The following is a 22,909-nucleotide window of genomic DNA, read 5'->3' on the forward strand; positions in this document are numbered from 1 at the left end:
TCAGGCTGTTAACTTGTACCCTTTATGGTATCCTTTATTAAACAGGTAAACATACGTGTTTTCCTGAGTTCTGTGAGTTATTCTAGCCAATTAATCTAACCTAAAAGGGATGTCGTTGGAACCTCCAGTCTGTAGCCAGTTAGGACAGGCTTGTGACTAGCATCTGGAGTGGGGGGTAGAGAGCAGTTTTGTAGGATGGAGCCCTTAGCCTGCAAATCTGGTGCTATCTCTAGGCACAATAGCATCAGAACTGAGCTGAGTTCTTGGAGACCCTGATGGTGTTCAAGAACTAGTTGGTGTTGTGCGTGGGAAGACCCCCTTGCCAACACACACGCATTGGAATTGGGTCCGGGAACCCGAACAGAGTTGTATTGCTGTGCATAAAAACACAGGAGTCACAAGAAAGAAATTGTGCCATTTGTGACAACATGGATGGAACTAGAGGGCATGACACTAAGTGAAATAAGCCAGAGAAAGACAAATACCATATAATTTCACCTACTTGTGGAATATAAAAACAAAACAAAACAAAATGAAAAAAAATAGCAATAGACTCATAGACGCTGGGAAGTGACTGATGGTTACCGTGGGAGAGGGTTTGGGGTGGGTGGGTGGGTGGGGAGCATAAGAGAGATAAGAGGGCACAAAAATTTTCATTCATAATATAAGTTGGTCACAGGGAGGGTAGTACAGCACGGAGAATATAGCCAGTGATTCTGTAACATCTTTCCATGTTGACAGATAGTAACTGCACTAGTGGGGGTGAGGATTTAATAATATGGGTAACTGTTGAACTACTCTGCTGAATACTGAAAACCAATGAAAGACTGTATTAACTATACTTCAATTTTTTAAAAAAGATTGTATGTCAACTATACCTTAATTTTTTTAAAATTAAAAAACAACAACAACAACACAGGAGTCTGGAACAGTGTGATAGGTGCTCAAATAATATATACCGAATGAATAAATATTGAATAAATCCAGGAAGTCCCAGTAACTGGTCTACTGTGAGTCTTCGATATTGTTGAATAAATAAATGAATGATTGAGTGATGGAGTTAATTTATTTCTTAGGATGATGTGATACCTTATAGAAATGGAAAGCATTTCAGAATATACCTTGCCAGGCACATCTTTCCAGACTCAGCTCAGGAAGTCTCCCAGGATGCCCTAGTCCCTCTCCATGAGCCCAAAGCCCCTCCTGTATATCCCCATAACATCACTTCCCTTGGTCTCCCAATGCAAGTCATGTGCATAAATCTCAGTCTCCCCTTTAGACTGTGAACTCTTCCAGAAGTTTGGTTCTTTGTCTTATTCATGCTTACCTTCCATAATACCTTGCACATACTCAATTGTGGAATTGAATCAAAACATGTGTATAATCCACACCCAAAAGTGGGAGCATTTTCTGGGGTATCTGGGAGGTTAATGCAGTCTCTCACACTTGTATACTCTGATCTTACCTTAACCACCAAGTATGTATTGAAATTTTTGTTTTAAGTTCAGAAAAGACATCTGGAATAGTGAAGCCATTTTTCTCATGCTTCTGTATTTTGGACCCAAAAGAGAGACTTTTCTCTCTTAAGCACAAATTGAAACACAAACCTTTCTTTGTGTAAGAATTTTCTAAGACACCCATTTACACAAATTATTTTCTGAAGTGTTCTCACTAAGCCTGCATAAAGTATATTGCCTGAGTTTTTTCAGCATTAAGGAATGGACAAACTGTCTGGTTTTTCCATTCAAGGTTTCACAGAAACTTTTTTTATACTTCAAATGTTCAGCAATACAGAAACACTGGGATGTTTTTTCGTTAAGAGAATGTTGAGAAAATGAGGTGATGAGTGCTTCAGTTATATCTGCAATCACAAATGTAAACAAGAACGTGCAGATTTCTCAATCGAGAACATTTCCCTATCCAAATGCCTTTCAAAACAGGAGCCACTTTAGCAGGTATAAATTAGAAACAATCTGGAAAGCTTTTCTGGCAGGTGCTGATTGAAATGGAAATTTCACACAACAAAACTGATTACAGTTGGAAAATGTAAGACTATTGGAAAAAAGAAATGCAAGTAAGACTAGGTTTCAGAGTTTCCTACAGAATGTTTCTCTCATGCTGGCTTTTGTAGAGTAGGCCTTCTCGAACTGTAGAAAATGTCCAGGTTGCAGCTGCAGAGAATGAGGGCCTCCACAGGTATCTGTCCAAGGCAGGCAAAGAACATGCAGTCACCCAGATCAGGAGCCTCCACCCGAGTCAACAAATCAATTCCCACCATCGAAGAAGTCAATATCTTGGCACCCAAATTCGGTAGATACCAAAATCATGCATCCCACTTCTAACCCAACTCAAGCCCCCTGTTGTTTATGAATCTGTCTCTACTTCCCTTCATTCGGTTGGAAGGTAAGTGAGAAGAGTTGAAGTAGACCAAAGAAGCAGAATAAAGCCTTCACTCAAAATTTTACACTTTAAACCTAGATTTATTGTGCTTTGACACTGGGATTTGATTGCAACATGTTTCAAAGATATAATGCCTTTTAAAATCTCATAGAATTTCACTGAAATAGAATATAAGGAAATTCAAGTGACTAAATCCTTTCACTTTTTTAGAGAGATGTTATAGAGAGATTTGTGATAATAAATATGCACTTGATACAGAAACTCTAAGGATTGGAGATAAAGAGTTGCACAGAGCTGTGAACAGAATTGTTTTCAGAACAGGGACATGCAAAAAATTCTAAGTGGGGAGAATAAATGGTACATGGTTACAGTCATCATGCCTCCTATGTTTGGCTCACATCCATGTAGTGATACTAGGCATCTCTTCCATCATAGTATCTGTTAAATGAATGGTTCTTAATAGGACAGTTGGCAGAAGGTGATCAGTGGGAGACACCACAGGAGATTTGATTTAGTTGGGGATATTTTTCAACTCTAATACCCTCTCCCACTTGTGCCAGGATCAGAAGCAAGGAAGAGGGAAAGCATCTGTAATTTGCAAGAGCTTTCTAGATGATTCCACTATGATTCCCCCAACTCTTATTAAAACAATAAACAGTGTTTTAAGTAATTAAGTATAACTACTTTCATGATGAGTCAAAGGAGGAAAATCTATTCTGTATTCATATAACTGAGGATTTTTAAATCAAAGAGAAAACCATGGAGATCACAATACTGGCTATCTCATTTTATAGTTGAAGAAACTGAACAAAAGTGTTTTGGTTACTTAATATTAGAAACAATATGATTTTGCAACTAAAATAGCTTTTTTTATAACAAATCTATACACAATAGAAAGTTGAATCAAAGAAGGCTTATTTGCAGCATCCTTTAGCAAATAATTATCGAGCACTTTGTGATAGGTATTCCAACTGCATATGTTATTTATAATCCTCACATCTACTCTATGAAACAAATACCATTTTCTCCATTTTACACATGGGGTAGGAAAGGACAAAGGCACAGAGAGGTGAAGTAATATCCCCAAGATCACATAAATGGTTTGGTAGACCTGGGATTTGAATTCAGGTTATGTAACCTAACAGTAGGCGGTATACCTGAGCTGCCTACCAGGCACCTAGCACCCTGCCAGCTTCTGTAACAACAATAGTTGGGGGGAAAGGGATCCTATGTTCATGAATTACTACAAATAATTAAAAAGTAAACCAACTATTAAATATATACTTTCAGAGTCTGATAAGTACCATAAAGAAAAGGAACAAAGCAGCATCAGAGGGTGCTCATAAACCTTAGTTTATGAGGTCAGAGAAGAGGAATTGCATCTAAGCTGAGGCTGAGAAGGGGCCACAGGTGATAGCATATGCCAAGGCCCTGGGATAGAAGAGTTTAGCCCCCTCAAGGAACTGAAAAGTGGCCTTGTGGCTGGAATGTGGGTAATATTCAGAAATACACTAGAAAAGATGGGAGCAGTAGATGAGGAGGGCCAGATCTTCTGGAGCCTTGGTGGCCATTGTAAAGAGTCTGAAATTACTTCTCAGTGAGTGGTTCACATGTCCTCTGGGAAGGGGAGGCAATGGGCAAGCACATGTCTTGCTCCCTTGACATGTAGGCACCTGAATACACCACCTCATTTTCCTCACGTTTGCTGTCATGTTCTAGAGGCTTCTTATCCCCCATTTATGTACAGTCTTCCTTTCCATGAAAGTACGGTCATTCATAATGAGTTCAACATTCACAAGAGTATCCACCTGGGACTCTACTTCTCTCAATAACACCATCTCACTTGTGCCTTCCTCTGCTCTGCCCCTGTCACCCACATGACAGTTATAGCTGAGGTCCTCTGGTTTATCAGCAGAGGTTGCTCCACCTTCAAACATCTCACTTTTAAGCATTCTCCAGTCACCACTTCCAATCCTTCTAGTGCACTTGTTCAATAGCCCCACTGACAAAATTCTTGAGCCTTATCAAGACCTCAATTCCATGGACCCCCACTATGTTCTCACTATCATCCCATCTTCTTGGCCCCTCTCTAAATATAAGAAGCAGGAGAATATAAAAGCTCTGGGTGATGCCAGTATGTGACGTGGCTAACCAAACAGCTGAGCACTGGGGAGGGAACCACACAGGCAATTGGGCTGCGTGATACTCAAGGGGCCCTCAAAACGCTGGCCATCTGTCTGCATTTCCTCATTTTTTGCCACTCTCCAAGATGATTACTTTATGCTTTTTCTCTGTTATTTTTTCCCCATTACCCCCATTTGATTACCTCACTCCATGTTTCATGGAGCAAATAAGAGCCATCAACCAGGAATTCACTCATCTCCCCATCACCAAATCTATCAACCTTTCCACACCTTCCCTCTTCTTAAAACGGAGAACACGTCTTCCCGGCTATTCAAGTTCAGGCCTTGGTTTTGTGGTTCCTGTCTCCGGCCTTCTCCAGATCCCCACTCTGGTGTTACCCCAACCCCCCTCTCCCTCCCATACCGTCAACGCTGCACTTCTTCTGGGCTGCGTCTATCAGCCTAAACACATGCTCCGGTGTCTGTTTTCAAAAGAGGAAAGACCCCTCGTCCCACTGCCCCGCACAGCACCGCATCTCCCTTTCCCGACTTCCCTTCAGAGCTGAACCTCTCGGAAACGCGCCCCTCGTCTTCTGTTCACCCTCCGTCCTCGGGACTCGTCGCGGCCTGTGAGCAGCACCCCCACGCCGCCGGGTCTGGAGGCCGGCTCCCCGTGCACGCATCCTCTCGGGGGCGCCCACCGCGGCCGAGCGCTCCTCACTGCAGTTCCCTCTCCCGGGTTTTCGTGGCAATACGCTCCCCTGGCTTCTCCTCTCACCTCACTGAGGCTCCCCGTCGATCCTCCGCCCAGCGCCTCCTGCATCGGCCTCGCTGCTTCCTCCCCTTTCCTCCTCTTGACAGCGAGGGTTCTCCACTGCTTTGTCCCATTACCTCACGTCTCTCTCCACTCCCCTTACCACTGAGGTTATTAAATAACATTCAGATTTACGTATCTGGCCCCAAACTAGTCTCTGAGCTTTTGACATAACTCAGTTGCCCACTTGACATCTTTACTGATATCCAATAGCCATCTCAGAATTCATCTGGTCAATCTCTCACTCTTTTCCCAAAAGGCAATCCCCCCAAACTCCCCACCCCGAATCTGCCCCACATAGTCCTGCTGGTTCATGCCATTTCCCTCCCCCCACAGCCCAAAAACCAATGAGCAAATCTGGCCTGTAATCGGTGTCGTTGTTCTCCTCTCTCCTGCTTCAGCTCTAGCCCGAAACCGTATCATCTCTACCCTGGGAAGCTCAGATTTGTATGGGTCAAGTGCCAGTCCCAGGTGTGACTAGGCCTTATCTAAGGGGGATTGTAAATCAGCAAGCGCAGTGATTCATATTTCCAGGGTAAAATCAGTTCCTTTGAGTTCTAGAGCTTGAATTTTATTTTCCCGACCTTTGGCATTTCCCGTTCCTCCTACAAGTTCTCTGGGTCCTATTTAGTGTTTTAAAAAAAAGAAAGAACAAGCCCACATAGGATAATTTGCTCCCCAAACCAAGACTTAATAACAGTTTCAACATAATCAAGGAATGGGACCTTTTTAACAAACGATCAGGAATTCTCTGGTCAGCACCAGTAAGGTAACCTGTCACATGGGCCCCTCCCATCCCCCCAACAATGAGGTAATCGGTGTGACAAGAACCCCTGCTCTTTCCTCTAAGGCAGGATGACCTCGTCTGAAACAATCCTTTTTTTCTTTTGCTAATAACTTCTTGTTCCACCCTCTTTCCCCAAAAAACCTTCCATTTTGTACAGTACCTGGAGTATGTCTCTAGTTGTTAAGGGAAATGCTGATGGATTCGTGAGTCACTTGACAAAGCCAATTAGACCTTTAAATCTACTGAGTTGAATTTTTTTTAATACTAGTAATAGCCATTTTTCTGCCCTTCTTTCATTCTATGGTGTAAGAGATAAATATAAGAGACAATGTAGCTTGTCATAGCTTTTAAGAGGAATAAAAACCTCAGCCAAAAATATAGAAATAATGAAAAAGTGAAATTCAGGAATCAGTCAGCTATGAGAACTAGAGAAAGATGTACATGTACATAATTAAACCTTGTCGACCCATGTGTTGGCAAAGCTAAGTACCATTCACTGACTATTGAATATTGTCTTCCAATATGATCTAACTTCTGCTTCTGGGACCCTAGAATTTGTCTTACAAGTACCAGTGGCCACGAATAAGTGCATAGTCTGCAGTGCAAGTTTATTGCATGATTTAAAAAGCACATCATTGCAAAAAGTTAAAGAAAACCAGAAGAGCTTTCCATGTGAATAAATCCTCACATGTTGTTAAACAATAATAAAGTTAATTACCATTCACCTATCTTTGCATTTATGAATTCTGATTCCTACAGTGAACAACATTTCTTCAAACTGGCTTAGACAGTTGACTCAATTAGAATAATTCATCTAAACACTGAAGAGTTTTCACTTAGTTGGTGGAGTTTTGAACCTTAGTCAAAATAATTCAGATCTTACACATAAAAAAAAAAAACCACAAGGGAAGACACAATGAAAATTTGAAAACAAAATCTTTGATTAAAATGTGAATTTCTTTTCATGGCTGGTTTCTTATTTATGGCAATACGACAGTCCCCCCTTATCTAAGGAGGATAGGTTCTAAGAACTCCAGTGGATGCCTAAAACCACAGGTAGTACCAAATCCTATATATATTATGTTTTTTCCTTTATGAATAAGTATGATAAAGTTTAATTTATAAATTAGGCATAGTAAGCGATTAATAATACTAATAATAAAATAGAACAATTATAACAATATACTATAACAAAAGTTATGTGAACGTGAACTCTCTCTTTCTCTCCACCTCTCAAGATATCTTACTGTAATATACTCATCCTTGTTTTTGTGATGATGATGTGAGGTGATAAAATATCTATGTGATGAAATGAAGTTCAGTGAATGACGCAGGCATTGTGATATAGCATTAAGCTACACTGGCCTTCTGATGATTCATCAGGAGGATCATCTTTGGGACCACAGTTGACCACAGATAATAGAAACCAAGGAAAATGAAACCTCAGATAAGGGGGGACCACTGTACATTTAAACACATACTATCAAGAAGCATATCAGTCACTGGTTAGGACCCAGGGAAAAAAGACAGCATTTATTGATATGTCTTTGATGAAGTGGCTAAAACTTAGTGCAATAAATACAAAATTGATTTTTTTAGTTCAGATTTTCAAAAGGAATCCAGGTCATTGTTTGGCTATTTGCACATATATTCAGCTCCTTTAAGTGAAAGTTAGAATCTTTAAAAGTATTGTTAATTTTCTGACTCAAAGTATGAAGATGATAAAATAAGCACTTTGCATGATTTGTAAGCATAGATAATTCTCTAGATGCTTGTTTTCCAATTCATGGGTTTAGCACACTTTCAGTTGCTTCTCTAACTTGTTTCCTGCTGCCTTTCAGCCATTTCACTGTTTATTAGCATCTAATTCAGAGTCACCAGGGGTAACAAAGGAGGACGAAGGTAAGGTCAGTCAATTTTTCTGTTTTTTGGCAATAAATTCATTGAAATTAATGGCTGATTTGTGGTTTTTCACTTAATTATACCCAATTGCTTCCATATCAGCATTGCTTTTTGGCTAAAAATGATTAATGAATGACTATAGTCAAGAAGGCCTTGCTCTTGTGACGTGAACTATACTCACCGTATGACACAGCAATCCCCCAGTTGGGCATTTGTCCAAGAAAAATGAAGACCCATGTCAACACAGACACTTTTACATAAATGTTTCTAACAGTTTTAGTTATTACCGCTAAAAACTGAAAAAAACACAGATGCCCATAAACTGGTGAGTTGTAAGTAAGTTGTATGTGGAATACAACTCAGCATTAAAAAGGAAGAGATTGCTGATACATTCAACATCATGGATGAATCTCAGCACATTATGCTGAGTCAAAGAAGACAGAGAAAAAGGAATGACTAGAACAGGGACACGAGAAACCTTGTTATGATGAAGGAAAAGTCCTACACCTTTACTTCCATGGCACAAAACAGCATACCTTTGTTAAAATCCATTAGAACTGTACACACAAGAAGATTAATTCTACTGTAAACAAATTATGCATCAGTCAACTCACTCTTCAGAAGCGTGGAACATTGTCACTGACCTCGGGGAGCCTACAGATGGTGGATAAGGCAAAGCCAGAGAAAAGACAATTCGTAATAACTAAGTATATATTTTTTTAAGAAGAAGGAGACCTTGTAAGATATATACTTTTAACCTCCCTTTATGGGATTCCTCATAGGTTTGATAATCGGGCAGATGGAATGTAGGCATTATCATGTATCCAGTAGCACCCAGCTTGAAAAGTTGATTTACTAAATCTGTATAAGTTGACTAGGTCAAATATTAATATCCATCCCACCGTTTCTCAAGCGACTTTTATGACTCTTTGTATTGTATCTGTAATGTTTAGGATACTGATGTACGTACATGACTATCAAACAGTCATATTTTCTGAGACATTTCTCACTGTGGCACTTCAACACACAGGATTAATTTTGAAGTTTGTGAGAGGAAAACCAATTGCATTTTCTAATAATAAGTTGGTGAAATCTAATCAAATTCTCAAGAATTGAAAATAGTCTTAGGCATCAGGGAGACTTACCTGGTGTAAACCAAGGGTACTTTCTTGTAGGTTATTCTCTTATAAAGTATGTGATTTTATCACAATTACGCAGTCAGATTATTACTCATCACTTAAACTGCAGTACAGTTATCATCTGCAAAAAGGACCAACATTGCTGTTTTGGATGAGTGACTTCCAACTTTGAACTGATCGTAGGTGAGGCTCCATGTTAAGCTCTACATTCAGTTATGCAGGATTTCCTTTTGTTTCAGTAGACTCTTGAACCCCTGGTGTACTGTCGTGGTTCACCATCATGTAGCATCGTTCAGGACTTGTCAGTGACCTTCAGATTTCCAAATCTATTTTAATGCTTCTCCCTCAATCCCTGGTGTTTGCACCCTGGCTGGTGACTGAACTCAGAATTGCAACTCTCCAGGTGCTCACCAAGGGACATAATCTAAGTGCTGCGAAGCAATACCTTCCAAAAAATTAGGCAAGGAAGATAATCTATGAAAATTGCCTCAATGCTGTGTTTTTCAAACCTTTTTAACTAGACTTATAGTAACAAATACACTTTGCATCGTGACCCAATACACACATTTGAAAGAAACCATGAAACATTTCTCAAGACACTCCAATTATTCTACTTTAGCACCTTCTGTTTCTTTCCTTTTTTAAAAATTGATTGCAACTCACTGAATTAATTATACTATCTACTAACAGATACACACTGTAGTTTGAAAATCAATGCCCTAAAGGATATAAAACTTACCATTCATCTGAATATTATATAATCCAAGTGAGAGTAGATCATTAGGGCATATTCTACCTTGACCACATTATATGATAAACCTCCCCATACCCCTGGAGAACTGAACTGCTTACCCTGAGTGGCACTTTGGCTTAATACCATAAGCCCACATGAGAATGGTCCCTGAGTTAATCATTGAGAATGTTGCTGACTACTCATTAGAGTAGCAGTGCCCCTCTGGGAGGGGCGAGAGTAGGAAAAAAGTCTTTCTGGTCCCACTGCCAAGAAAAATGGTGATCATCCAGGATGACTAGCTTATTTTTCCTTTTGCAAAAACTTACTGCATTCCCTTCCTCACATTGCCAGTTGGAAGTCTTGGTTTCCCGTTCACAACCTGCCTCTAACAAGTATATGGGAATTTGTGCCTAAAATTTGGGCCCTTAACCTCAACCCTACTTTCTCTTCTTTATCTTTTATTTTTTCCTTTGCCTCATATTTCTTACTGGACTTATATTTATTTAAAGTATTCTTTAAATCTTTGTATGCTACTTAAATCTTTGTGAAGCAGAAGAGAATGAGGAGAAAAAAGTAGGGAAAGGACAAGAGAAAGAGATTAGTTTCCAAGTACGATGATAAGACTCAAGTTTTTCAGCCCTCGTTTCTTACATTTTCAAACTGAAATTAGCTGGAAGGTAGAAATTCAGAACACTTTGTCCTACTTGTATCATAAACAATAATTATGAGAGAAATGATTTTGCTGATTAAAGCTAATGAAAATTGGTTTTAGAGATTTGTCTGAAACTATTAAGTATTCCGTGTACAAGGATAAACACTTGCCCGAGCCAGTAAGAAGCAACTTCAAGCAACTGCCCTCTGTGCTTGTGTGTGGTTTGCTGTAATACCAGAGAATGCAGGATTTTCTTCATGGTCCAATAGAACAGTGTTGAAACACTGCATGATATCTAAATTCAAAGAATGGTTTCTTCTGAGAGAAGCAAATGTGTTCTACCAGTGGCCAAGGTGACCGTGGCTTCAAATACATTTCTAAATAGTAAAATAAGTCAGGATATCAGCGGGCAGATAAAATCAACGATGAAAATGCATGGTTGCCTCTATTTCTTTAAAACCTCCCTGCAGTAGTTCAAAACCAAGGAAATTATTTGGCAACATCAACAATAAAGGAAAATCAATTTTCTGATAGTGTTTTAGAAAATCAAATCAGATGTTTTTAAGTAGCACCCAGCTCAAAAAGTTGATTTATTAAATCTATATAAGTTGACTAGATCAAATATTAATATCCATCCCACTGTTTCTCAAGCAACTTTTATCGTCTCTTTGTACTTTACCTGTAATGTTTAGGATACTGATATGTAAGTGATCAATGACAAGTAATACTATTTCCTTTAGTAGCCCAACTATTCTGGTGCTACCTTTATTTCACTTATCCACCCACCCTACCCTCAACCCTGCTGTGACTGTAATAAAATAGCAGTATCTGCACAAAGACAGACAGGCAGTGGGAACAAAAATCGTCTTATGGAGCAATTTAAGGATGAAGATAAGCAAATATGTATCTCAATAAACAGTGTTAAAAAGAAACAACAGACCCAAATTGGAGTCCCTTTTGCTAAGCCCTGCTGAGACTTAATACCTAGGCTAATTGCAGTTTCAGCCTCTCCCAGGAATAGAATATTAAACTAATCAGTCTGGATTTTCCTGATCAGCACTTGTGAGGTAATCTGCATGATAAAACCCCCTGCCTTCCCCTAAAAGAAGGTAACCTTGACAGAAATAATCACTCCTTTAACTTCCTTGTCTCACAGTCTTGCTGCCTCCAAAAACCTTCCATTTTGTACAACTCAGAGCTCCATTCTGCATGTTAGATGGGATGCTGCTAGATTAACAAATCGTTAAACAAAACCAATAGGTCTTTAAATGTACTCAGTTGAATTTTGTTTTTTAACCACAGTAATGAGAGAAGAGATTGATGAAAGGACTACAATTACAATACTAACAGCAGATTAACTGAATAATCCCTCTCAATTTATAATGAATACTATCAATGTGGCTAAGTTAAGAAAAATTAATTTTGACAGGTGAGGGTAGTAGCACCTGGGGAAGGAGAGGGACCCCCACTGCTATCAAATCCATGCTTCACCGCCCTGTACAGAGTCATGGCTCGTGGGAAGCACTTCACACAGCCCTAGATCCTTCCCACAGCACTGTTGGTGCGCGGAGTGCAGCCATTGGACTGGCTGTGGGGCCCTGTGCACCTGGCTTGACGCACAGAGCTGAGCTTGGCTGAAGCCGGCTGCTCCATCGTGGGCCCTGAAAGGATGCCTGTGTCACTGCCCTGCAGCCCTGAATCTGAGCTGTCCCCACCTCCTCTGCACCGTGATCTTCAGGGCTTTCCTCCTCCTAAAGGTAGAAACCCTAGAGCATCCAAATCCCCCTCTTCCTCTTGCCTCTGCCGGGCACTATTGTCACCATTGCCGTCCAGTGCTGCTGGCACTGCAGGTTCTACAAAGGGAGGCATCTGGTGAAATTGGTATTTTGGGGTCTTTCAAGGGGCTGAGATACTGTTATAAGATCTCACCACTTTCATTCTGAGCTTTAAAATACTTTCCTGGAATTTGTGTTCAAGATGTAAGTTACTAATTATAACAAAATGGATTTGGCTAGAATATTTTTTTCTCTCAGAAAATTAAATGCAATATATCCTTTAAAAAATTAACTTTGAACAATAATGTGATTGCTAAAAAAAAACTGCTTTGTTGAAGGAAAGATCAAACGAGAAGTGATTGTTTCTGCCTTGCAATAGCATTCACTTTCTGGAATCGTGTCCCTGTGCTCCTCAGGTTTCCTTCCAGATTTTCCAGCCTTTTCTGAGACTGCCTCTGGGTCTCCACTGGCTTTGACTTCCTCCCAGCCTCCTCAGTCCAACCCTACATGTTGGGAGTGCCTCAGCACTTCAAAGTCTTGGCCTTCTTTGCACACTCCACACTCTCCCCTGGGTCATCTCAGTTACTCTTGGAGCTTTACACAGCATCTATATGCTAATGGCTCCCAAATGTATACTCCAGTCTCAACTGCATCTTTACACTTTGATTTGTAGAGTAATTCTTTCATTCAGTAAATATTTGTTGAGTGGTTGAGTGCCCATGATATACAAGGTATTAACCTAGCTCTGGGGATAAAACAAAATGGTGAGCTTAACAAAGTCGCTGCTTTCATGAAGCTTATCTTCCAGTCTTAAATTCCTGACTTTCTTCCTGTCAAGAAAAAGGCTATAAACACAATAAAAAGTAAAATATTTATGTGTTAAAAACAATAACTGCTAAGGAGGAAAAATCAATCAGGGTACAGGGAGAGAGTATTGAAGTTGAAGGTGGAAACCACCCTTGGTAGAGAGGTCAGAGAATAATCACCCAAGAGGTGAAATTTGATCCAAGACCTTAATGGAGTAGGAATAAGAGACAGGCAAAGACCTGTGGGAAGGTATTTTCCAGGCAGAAAACAGGGTGAGGACAAAGCTCCTGAGGCATGAAAAACATGGTGAGTTTCTATAAAGAGTAGATGTGCCTGGAGCAGTGAGTAAGGGGAAGAAAGGAAGAAGGGATCAGAGAAGAGCTGAAGCCAGAATAGGACCCTTCTGGCATTGTAAAAACTTCAGATGTTATTCTGAGTGAGCCGGGAACTAGTGGAGGGTTTTGAACAGGTGTGTGATATGGTCATCTCTAGTTGTCTCCTTGATATCTCTATTTGAATGTTTCACAAATATCTCAAACTTCATGTTCTCCACACAGAACTCTAACCTACCTTCACCAAAGTAATATATATATATATATATATATATATATACATACACACATGTATGTTTATTTATTGCTTTATATATATATAGTCCTAGAATTGTTAGTAGAGCATAGCAGGTACTCAGTAAATATTTGTTGAATGAAGGATAATTGGTACTGCTATCTCCCTGTGTTGTGTGGAAATATTTGCAAACATGCAAGACTACTTTTCTTTTTTTTTTTTAAGAAAAATTTTCTTTTTTCTAAAAGCCAGCTAAAAACAAGTTTATTAAATCATAGCACCCATTTGACTTGTATGTAAACCTGATTATATATTTCCACAAAAGAAAAATAATTGATTCTAAGAAATTATTAAAAGTAGAAGCCATAGCAAATCTTTGAAAACCACATATTCAATCCATCAAAAAATTTTTTGAATGAAAAAGGGAAATGTTTAAATCTTTTCTGTGTCCTGGATACTGTCCTAGACATGTTTATTGTCTGTTCATTTAACCCTCACAACCATTCTTTGTTTAGAAACCATTGTGTCTAATTAACAAGTGAGGAAACTGGAGCTCAGAGTTGTTCAGTGACCTGCCTAAGATAATATAACTAATTAGGACAGAAACAGAATTCAGACTTAGCTCTCTGAGATAATATAACTAATTAGGACAGAAACAGAATTCAGACTTAGCTCTCTGTTGCATTGCAGGCATCATCTGAAAATATACTTTTTTCTAATTTCATATTTAAAAATAAATCAATAAACACTAATGCTACTTAACTACCTCTTCAAACAATGAGCCAGAAAAATATCTTTACTCTGACCTACAACATGGAAGGACACACACATTCTTTGGGCCTGTGCCAAGCACAGTGCAGAACTAATGATCAATAGCTATTGATCATTTAAAGGATTCCTTAAATTTCAGTTATAGTTTTCTCTATCCCAAGGTAAACATTCTTTTCATAAAAATGTATAATCTTATTTTATTCTTCCTGTGTCAGTTCTCTTGATTATTTCACTAATAATAGCATAGGGCTTTTAGGGATAATTAATACCTATTCTTAGCATCTTTTATAAGATTTTTCAAAGGCAAATATACTACTGTCTCTGAATTAAGTTGCCAGTGCTGTTGAATGTATGGTACACATAATCTGTTATTTTCCTGAAGCCGAGTTTGTATGCCCTAGTCCATTTCAGTGAGCTCATGATGTGCACATAGAGCATATGGATCTTGTTACCCAAGAAGTGGGATCGGGTGGGTCTTCTTGGTATTTCCACATTCTGTTGAAAATGCAAGTCACTAGTAAACTATTATGAACTACTAACCTATTAAGTTAGTAACCTATTAAGAATTCCATCTCTCTTTCTCCTCACAGTTCATGGAACATAGTGGGCTTTTAAATAGTATTTGTTAAATGAATGAACAAATATATAAGTAAATAAGAGTGCAAATGAGTAGAAGGAAGAGGTATATAGACTTTTTTCTAAACAATTAACACTTCTGTTCACCTAAAGGCTACTGATTTCTTAGGAAGCTGTTCCTTTTTCATATTCTTGATACTTTATCATTTAGTGCCTAAATCAATTTTTATTTTATAACTTCATAATTAATATAAAAGTAAAATTGATTTGTTACAGAAATAAGAAAATACAGATATATAAAATGAAAAGAGTAAACTGATTTAAAATGCCCTCCTCCTCCCCCCCCCCACACCCAAATAATCTGTGACTTAAAAGATAGCCCACCAGTACTAAAAAACAATGACAAATCATCTCTTACTTCAAACACAGGCTAAACATACAATAAACAGTTAAGGCTCATTTCATTTTCCAGTGTAGAATTAGTTAACCCTATTGACAATATTAGTGGTGACCTATTTAGAACCTAGAATGTACCATGTGCTGACACAGGTTTTTTGCAAACATTGTACTGTATTTCTTCGTAAGGACCTCGAAAGTGGCTAGCACCGTCAACCCTTTATAAAGATGAGGAGACAAAGGCTTAAGGAGGTTAAATAATGTTACAGAGATAACAATTCTGACATGGAGCCAAATGGGACTTTTAGCCTGCGCTAGTCTGACTCCAAAGTCTACGCTGTCTCCACACAGGACTTGGCTACCTGTGTTGGGTAGAACCTTATGATATTGCCAATAGTCAACTATTTTAGATATAGAAATATGGAAATTGTATATGATTCCACCTAATATTTATTCCAACAAATAAATAAAATTTGTTTCCATTATTAGTCTTGAATCAAGTCCTGTGATAATTGGGCATCAAAATATCAGGTTACAGGATTAACAGCAGATAACAGAGGATATAAATTCAAATCCTGCCTTCCTCACTGACTAGCAGTGAGACCTTGGGCAAATCATCACTGCAGGTTTTTATCTTAAAGAAATAGCATTGCCTTTTCCCTGCACACTTCAGAGGGGTTTGTGATGAACAAACGGCATGTATAAAACTGTAAAGCTATAAAACACAAAGTGATTATTACAGACAACACTTAAACTTATGAAAAACCAACAAGCCACATTCCCAAATTTTCAAATGTGAAAGAGCAACAGATACTAGTGTGGAGGCCCTAAAGAGCCCTCTCTAGGGATGTCAGCTCTGCTTTGGATCATCATGTCAAGGCCAAAGCCAATCCTTCAGAACCCTACTAGTGATTAGTGATTCTTACCTACCCTAAATGTCAAACAAATGTTTCAAAATGTTTGCACAGTGATTTGGCCTAATCTACAAAAAAAGTCATCCCCATCCTAGAAAATAGCTCACAGTTGTTTAGGAAATAGTTACTGCTAGACTAATGGAAAGTCCTAATAGAAATTTCAAGCTCAGTGCCTTCTGGGCAGCCTACATAAATTTAAGGAGAAGGAAATTTATCTACTGGCAAAGTACCAAACCCCAAGAACATGAACCTAAGCTGGCAAAGTCTTAGAACTTTGAGCTGCCTTTGAATATTAATTCTTTTTTTCTACACGCCTTTTCTGTAAATGTCAGCTACTCAGCTTAAAGAGTTGCTTCCTCTTTGGAAATATTTTTTTCAGTGTGATTTACATACAAGATTTTTATTCCTTCCTATCCTTTTAGTGTGTGAGATAATCTGAGTGAATTTATTTCCTAAACCAAAAAGTGCTAGAGAAATGGAGGGACTCCTTATGATAACTTCCTAAAGCCACATTTCTTTCTGTACCCTTCATCCCAGCAAGAAATTTAAGAACTTAATTAACACATGACTTTTATAAGGATGTACATTTTCCCTTGCTGCTGCAATGAAAGAAGATTACTTCAACAACTATTAGGTTTTTATAACTAAAGCATTTATTTGTATAGCGTACTGACTTAATTTTAAGTCTGGTTCCAAATTGGCACATGTGCTCTTCTAATTAAATAAGATAAGCCTCAAGGCTCTTGCATATCTTTTTTTTTTTTTTTAATTCTCAACCTCAGCCCATCTTTTTCTCATGGTTATTCAGAGTCGTTTCCATTCTGTGACCATCTCCAGTCCCACACTTGTGCTCCATCCTTAGCCAACGACCTGATCTTCAGTGCCTCCCACGGCAGGGTCTCTCCACCGCCCCCGACGCCTTTCTCCTCATCGCACCTCTGAGAAGGGGTGATTCCCTCCCAGTCCTTCCCATACTCCCTATCTTTTCTTTCTCCTTCATCTTTGCATGTTCCCTTCCCATGGGAGGGAAGTTTTCCTTATCTTTTGGGAAATAAGCCAGAATAACAAAATAAACCAGAACCAAACAAACAGACTTATTTCTATTTTACTCCTCCTTTATATTAGTGTTCAATGTTACATCTTCTTTGACATCAGGATCTCCAAAGAGTTGTCCATGCTCATTTCCTGAACTTCTTAGCCATGTACTGTTAACCCTATAACCCGGTTTCTATGTACTGGTCTTCATTAATCTTCTTGAAGTCTTCTCTTAAAGGTCTGATTAGTACAACACCCTCCCAGTTATACTTTCCAGAATTCTTAGAACCATGTTTGTTCCTTCCCTCTTCCCTCTACAGCCCCTTATCTATTCAGTATATTTTGTCAATTCCTTCTCCACACTGCCTCTCATCCATAGCTCCCTATTTATTCCGGTAGAAATAGTTCAGTCTTAACTTCAGTCCTTCAGCGCTTCTGCCCTGGATTATTACAACCAACTCCTAACTGTTCTCCCTAAACCTGCCTCCCTCTTAACTCTCTCTCAGTGCCTACAGAGTAAGAAGCCCCCTTGTTCTTCCATAATCAGCTTCAAGCTCTATTCAGTCCCCCCCTCTCGGGAGCCCTGCTGGCGCCCACTGGTGTCTTCACTTCTTCCCAGGCTTCCTGCCTTACATTTTACTTTATACTGTATCCCTAGACTGGAAACTCCTTCAAATCTCACAATGGAAATGCATGTACATGTACTGGTCACCCCTTCTACCCTCCTTAAAATACTCATAAACTTATATTAGATGGAAAAAAATCAGAACACTAAAAAGTAATCACAGGGTAATCCCAATTTGTATGTGCATTTGTACATGGCATATAAATATACTGAATAGAAATAGGCCATAATGTTAACAACAGCCATTTTGAGATATGATGGTCTGGAAATACATGTTTTGAAACTTTGGGCAACTCGTTTTCTTTTGTACTTCCTAAAATTTTCAGATAGCTAATATTTATTGAGTTCTCCCTATATACTAAATTTTGCCTGCATTAATTCATTTAATCTAACTACCACAACAAAACCCTGTGGTGTTAAGTACTCATGTTACCCTCCTATTACTGAGGTTACATGGGAGTGAAGCACCTTGCCCAATCCCAGAGCTGGCCAAGAGTGGTCTGGCCCCAGAGCCTGTATTCAAGCATTCCACTGAACTGCATGAAGGATCTTCATAATTGGAAAAACATGTTTTTAATTACCTTTTTTCCTCCTGTCTTTACCCTCTGCACCCCTCACCTCCCAACACCACCAAAGTCCAAAGTTTCCTTCCTTCAAAGAAACTAATCTCATCCAGGTGTTCAGAAGAAAAGCAATCTGATTAAGAATATTTGCATGAATTTGTGAGTTAGCAATTGCCATCCTGAGGTAATTGAAGCTTAAAAAAGATTCTTATTAACATAAGTGAATCCCTAATTAGTGGAATTTCCATTGCTATGACTAAGCAAGTGTGTCTAGTATTGGCTGTGCGTGGAGTGGCAGAGGACTACCTTGGAAAAGACTTTTCTCCATTCACTGTAAAGCACAAAGGCTGTCTTATGCACAAGGTCTCCCTCCATTTCTCAAATCCATCCTCCTCCCCACACAAATTTGGTTGAGAACACCAATAATCTCTACCCTGGAGCCTGCATAATATCTTGTTATACCATTTTGGCCGAGGCCACCGAAAACCAGGCTAAAGTCCCAGGAGTGCCTAAGGTTTAGCTGGTTGGAATGCTCATTCAAGACTGACAGGAGTCCACAGTGTTCACAAATCCATAACTCAAGCAGTAGGTATATTTATATTATGGTATTTATTCTAGCTCTATGCAATTTTCACAGAAAAAATTTCCCAGTATAAGTGTCTAGTCTAACTTCTTTTATACCTCTCGTATTTCTGGAGGTGAGTTTTATGGCTGTGCTTTTTCCTTATCCTGCTTTGGTTGTATAACAATGAGATTTTAAATCAAAGTCTCTGCCTGGTGAGGTGGGGCAGAGACACGGGACAAGCATCCTGATTGACTTTTCCTGCCTATGTTGAAAAATGCTGAGATATAAGCAGTATAGTAAGAACAGGAGGGATTCCATCTTAAGGCTAAGATTCCATTTTAAAAGTAAAGAGTTGAGAAGTTAGATTCCTAACAAATTCTTTAGTAATCAGCCAACCACCTATCTTAAGGCAGGGCAAGCAGACATAACTGGTATGTTGCCAGTGCTTGAGAGAAACCACTATCTTGGAGAAGAACAGGATCAGTAAATTGCATGCATTAAGTTTATCTTACAGAATTTTATAGAGGACTGGCTGTGGATAGTAACCATCTCACCAGAGAGGCATCATGAGACCACATGTCAAGCCTATGCCTAACAAACCCCATCCCCACCCTTTGCCCCATTCTTGAAAGCCTTAAAAAACAGAATCCTAAGCCCTTAAGTGCACCTCCTCTCTGATGTTGCCTGCACTCCCCTTTAAGTGTGTACTTTTAAATAAAGCCTTCTCACTGCTCAACTTGCTACATCTTATCTCTGCACTCCTCCAGTGGTGAGTATCTTTGTTGTCTCTTTGCTATTTCATTCTATTTCCAGGCCTTCACTCTGACTCTGCTTTACTACTGATCAGTAGGGAGGAGCTGCTGAGAGCTCTTATGTGGGCTTGCAAGTTCCTGCCACCTGGGTGACCCAGACAGGACTACAGCTGCACAATCTGCTCTTTGTAGCCTGCCCAAAAATCTCCTTTCCTTGGGAAGTTCTTGATGCCAGGGTTCTTGTTCATAGAGCTGAAGAATGAACTTTGCAAACACTCAAGGTAGGAGAGCAAGGTAGAGGCTTTTATTTAGAGATAAAGTGAGAGGACAGAGCTCCTGGCTCATGCCAGGAGGAGACAAGAGAGCCCGGGGTGGTGCGTTGTCTAGGGGATTTATAGGCAGCTGAGGATTTTGGGGAACTGATAAAGGGCTTAGGGATGTGGACTTGTACCATCTGCCCTGCCCCCAAGGTGGGCTGGGTTGTTGTCTGTTTGCTAGGGCTGTTTATAGTTGAGATACAGGGTTATGCTGAGATACCCTTCTTTATTGGCAGAACACTGAAACATTCCAGGCCAAGCTGCTCCTAGCCTTTTGAGCTTTAACTGATCTCACTGAAGATGTCTATATTCCTAGTCTGGTATCTTTACCCTAGAGAATTAGTGCAACCTTGACTTTGCATAATGCTGAACACAGAGTGTCAATAGGGACTTCTTTGCACATTGTTACATTGCTGACTGTAAATATCCTGCCTTGCTTTTTCCAGAGGCCCTCATCCTACTCTGACTACACCCATGGTCCCTGTCTCATTCTCAGAACATGATCTCACTCCATCCTATGCTCCATGGCTCCTCCAAATCCTGGGGTCGTAGGGGCTAGTTCCCACACTGTGCAGATCCAAGCGGATGTGGGACTGCAGGTGACCCTGGCTTCAGGAGTTGGCAAGAGAATCTGCCATAGACTGAGTGGCAGTTCAACGAACTTTCCCTCCCTCCTTCTATGCTTCCCTCCTCTCAGCCACCTAGAAGGCAGCTGCCATTCTCTACTGCTCTCTCGCTAATGAAGTCCTTCCTTACCTTCACTCACCTGACCTGCTTGAGAATTCTTTCTCATTCAGAGTCAAGAGCCCTTCCCCACTCAGGCTGAGGTTTCCCCTAGTGTGCAGAGAGAGAGACCTCCCCAGACACAGCCGCCCACCAACACTGGTGTTTGCTACCTCAGAAGAACACTAGTGATTCAGGTGACATTGTCTTCTCTCTGCATTTCTAGGGCCTGAATGTCCATCAAGTATTCACCATGGTCAGGTTCCTGAGGGAAATCCAGTGGACCGGGCACACTGGTTTCAGTGGCAGGGCAAGCTGTTTGCCACCTGGGGAAGTGGCTGGAGCTGAAACAATGCTGTAAGCTCAATTCCAGAAAAAAAGGTGTCAAATGAAATTAAGGAAGAAAAAGTGATGTGAAGGAGACTCCTTTGACAGATGATACTTAGTAAGAATTTTATAAATATTTTCTGGATGGATAGATGGATAAAAATTGGGGGTTGGGCGAAGAAATCAGTAACAGCATTTAAATGAAATAAGTGATTTCCCTCTGACAGTTTTGGAGAGAGTTTGATGTTGCGTGTATGTTGTATGTGTGAATTGGGCAAAAGGCAAGTGCTTTACCATGACAGGCTTCTGCGAGGCAAGACCAAACCTCAGTGGGAAGAGGAGAACTGCTGGAGGAGACAAAGCTGAGAGAGAATCTCAGTCACTCTAAGATTCTACATATCCAGTGGCCTCCAGAAAGTGCCAGGAGACTGACTGGAGAAATAAGTGTCACCCGCAGTCTTAGAGACCCACCCCGAGAAAGGAGCACCACACCACCGGGAGCAGGTGACGTGAAGAGGTTGGGCAGGCTCAAGGTGCTCAGAAATTCTGAATATTTAGTACAGAGTCTTTCCTAGCTTAATGTCTGAAATTCATATTATTCTATGTTTTTTTGTTATTTAAAACTTGTAAAGAAGTCTGTAGTGAGAGGAGCTGTGGCAGAGATGTTAGCTACTCGTAAAGTATCTGTGCCACTCACCTTGCCACTAGGCGAGGCCACATGACTGGCTCTGGACAACACACGGCAAGCAGAAGTGGCTTTTGTCACTGTCAAAGCATTTATGAGCCATCATGGGGTCACGGGGGCCTCTGGCTCTCCTCCCTGATGTGAACACTGACGTCTGCACACTCCAGACGGTGCAGCTGCCAGACAGCAGAGCCGCCACTAGTTCCCTCTTGTGGAGGGGAACTCAAATAAGTTCTTTCACATCCTAGCTGAGTGATCGTGAGCATGTTGCTTAACATCTCTGGGCCTCAGTTTCCTCAGCTGTAAAATGAGGTAATAATAGTACTTATCTCAGGGATTTGTTTAGGGTGGCACAGAGTAACGCTCAGTAGTGCTTTCTATTATAATGATCCTAGAACTAATGAGAAAGACCACATAATAAACACGTCTCTGCCTTCTCTCTCTCTCTCTCTCTTTTTAAGAAATGAAGGTAAGGCTGCATTTAAAAAATAACTAACAGGTATTATAATTTCTACTAGCGTTTTTGTGTTCTTTTCCTTGCTATGGCTTTTTATTTCCAAATAGAAACAGAACCAACCCTCTGTTTAAAAAAGTCTATCATAACCACATTTTGTTACAAATATTTTAACAGCTCTTAGCTTTTCTTTTTTAAAAGGAGTATATCTTTCCAGAAGAAAATAAGTACAGTGACTTACTGCGCCACATAATGAATATTTCCAGAAAAGACTACAAGGTGTAAAAGACTACAATGAGAAGAAAGTACTTTTGAAGAAAGGTTCAACTCTGAAATGAAGCTTCTAAATATTCATAAAATTTGGCTCATTAACTTAATGTCACACCTCATACATCATATTTATAAAAAAACTTCACTGATAAGCAGTCCGAAATGAAAGAAAAGCAAGGTGATGCCTAAAGTTGCGTATTATCCAGGCATTATGCAAAACGTTATTTCAATTCTTAT

Source organism: Manis pentadactyla, chromosome 12 (genome assembly GCF_030020395.1).
Source record: "Manis pentadactyla isolate mManPen7 chromosome 12, mManPen7.hap1, whole genome shotgun sequence".
Taxonomy (NCBI): Eukaryota; Metazoa; Chordata; class Mammalia; order Pholidota; family Manidae; genus Manis; species Manis pentadactyla.